This window comes from Petromyzon marinus, unplaced genomic scaffold (assembly GCF_048934315.1).
Source record: "Petromyzon marinus isolate PM22_M1 ecotype Great Lakes invasive population unplaced genomic scaffold, UKy_Petmar_22M1.pri1.0 PM_G_Scaffold_29, whole genome shotgun sequence".
In the NCBI taxonomy this organism is placed as follows: domain Eukaryota; kingdom Metazoa; phylum Chordata; class Hyperoartia; order Petromyzontiformes; family Petromyzontidae; genus Petromyzon; species Petromyzon marinus.
In genome coordinates, this window is record NW_027422861.1 from 2,592,501 (window position 1) to 2,595,000 (window position 2,500).

Genomic DNA, 2,500 nt, shown 5'->3' on the forward strand with positions numbered 1-2,500 from the left:
GCAGGTGCGATGGAAATCTTTTCTCGTTTTGGTGCGTGCTACATTTTTACGGATAGACCCCGTGAAACGCTAGAAATTGGAGGGGATGTGTCTCTTGTGGCTCACGGGGCTGTTAGGGTGGCACAGAAATCCCTCGGAATGGGAAAACGGGTCATTTTCGTGTTGCCACATTGCATGCGAACGGCATGAAACTTCCAGAGGCATTTGCAGCAGGAATGCATGTGCAGTCAAAAAAGTGAATATTTTTCACGGATAGACCCCGTGAAACGCTAGAAATTGGCGGCGATGTCTCTCTTGTGGCTCACGGGGCTGTTAGGGTGGCACAGAAATCCCTCGGAATGGGAAAACGGGTCATTTTCGTGTCGCCACATTGCATGCGAACCGCATGAAACTTCCAGAGGCATTTGCAGCAGAAATGCATGTGCAGTCAAAAAATTGAATATTTTTCACGGATAGACCCCGTGAAACGCTAGAAATTGGCGGGGATGTGTCTCTTGTGGCTCACGGGGCTGTTAGGGTGGCACAGAAATCCCTCGGAATGGGAAAAAACGGGTCATTTTCGTGTTGCCACATTGCATGCGAACCGCATGAAACTTCCAGAGGCATTTGCAGCAGGAATGCATGTGCACTCAAAAAATGTGATATTTTTCACGGAGAGACCCCGTGAAACGCTAGAAGTGGGCGGGGATGTCTCTCTTGTGGCTCACGGGGCTGTTAGGGTGGCACAGAAATCCCTCGGAATGGGAAAACGGGTCATTTTCGTGTCGCCACATTGCATACGAACCGCATGAAACTTCCAGAGGCATTTGCAGCAGGAATGCATGTGCACTCAAAAAAGTGAATATTTCTCACGGATAGACCCCGTGATACGCTAGAAATTGGCGGGGATGTCTCTCTTGTGGCTCACGGGGCTGTTAGGGTGGCACAGAAATCCCTCGGAATGGGAAAACGGGTCATTTTCGTGTCGCCACATTGCATGCGAACCGCATGCAACTTCCAGAGGCATTTGCAGCAGAAATGCATGTGCAGTCAAAAAAAAATTGATATTTTTCACGGATAGACCCCGTGAAACGCTAGAAATTGGCGGGGATGTGTCTCTTGTGGCTCACGGGGCTGTTCGGGTCGCACAGAAATCCCTGGGAATGGGAAAACGGGTCATTTTCGTGTTGCCACATTGCGTACGAACCGCATGAAACTTCCAGAGGCATTTGCAGCAGGAATGCATGTGCACTCAAAAACTTCTATATGTTTCACGGATAGACCCCGTGAAACGCTAGAAATTGGCGGGGATGTGTCTCTTGTGGCTCACGGGGCTGTTAGGGTGGCACAGAACTCCCTCGGAATGGGAAAAGGGGTCATTTTCGTGTTGCCACATTGCATAGGAACGCCATGAAACTTCCAGAGGCATTTGCAGCAGAAAGGCACGTGCACTCAAAAATTTTAATATTTTTCACGCATAGACCCCGTCAAACGCTAGAAGTTGGCGGGGATGTCTCTCTTGTGGCTCACGGGGCTGTTAGGGTCGCACAGAAATGCCTCGGAATGGGAAAACGGGTCATTTTTGTGTGGCCACATTGCATAGGAACGGCATGAAACTTCCAGAGGCATTTGCAGCAGGAATGCATGTGCACTCAAAAACGTCTATATTTTTCACGGATAGACCCCGTGAAACGCTATAAATTGGCGGGGATGTCTCTCTTGTGGCTCACGGGCGCTGTTAGTTAGGGTCGCACAGAAATCCCTCGGAATGGGAAAAGGGGTCATTTTCGTGTTGCCACATTGCGTACGAACGGCATGAAACTTCCAGAGGCATCTGCAGCAGAAATGCATGTGCACTCAAAAACGTCTATATTTTTCACGGATAGACCCCGTGAAACGCTAGAAATTGGCGGGGATGTGTCTCTTGTGGCTCACGGGGCTGTTAGGGTCGCACAGAAATCCCTCGGAATGGGAAAACGGGTCATTTTCGTGTTGCCACAATTGGCATACGAACGGCATGAAACTTCCAGAGGCATTTGCAGCAGAAATGCATGTGCACTCAAAAACGTGAATATTTTTTCACGGATAGACCCCGTCAAACGCTCGAATTTGGCGGGGATGTTTCTCTTGTGGGTCACGGGGCTGTTCGGCTCGCACAGAACTCCCTTGGTCCACCTGATTCGTGCATACAGGCAGCAACTAAAACTCTGTAAACCTGCTGTGAGGACATCTAAACAGTGGACCAGTGAGGCTGTGGAAGATTTGCGGGCGTGCTTAGACTGTACTGACTGGGATATGTTCACGACTGCTACCAATAGTCTGGATGAACTCACAGAGGCTGTGTACATCAGCTTCTGTGAGGACTGCTGTATCCCAACACGTACCAGGGTGAACTTTAACAACAACAAGCCCTGGTTCTCAGCAAAGCTCAAAAGGTTGAGGTTGGAGAAGGAGGAAGCGTTTAGGAGTGGGGATAGAGACAGATTCAAGGAGTCGAAGAACAGGTTTAGCAAAGCGGTGA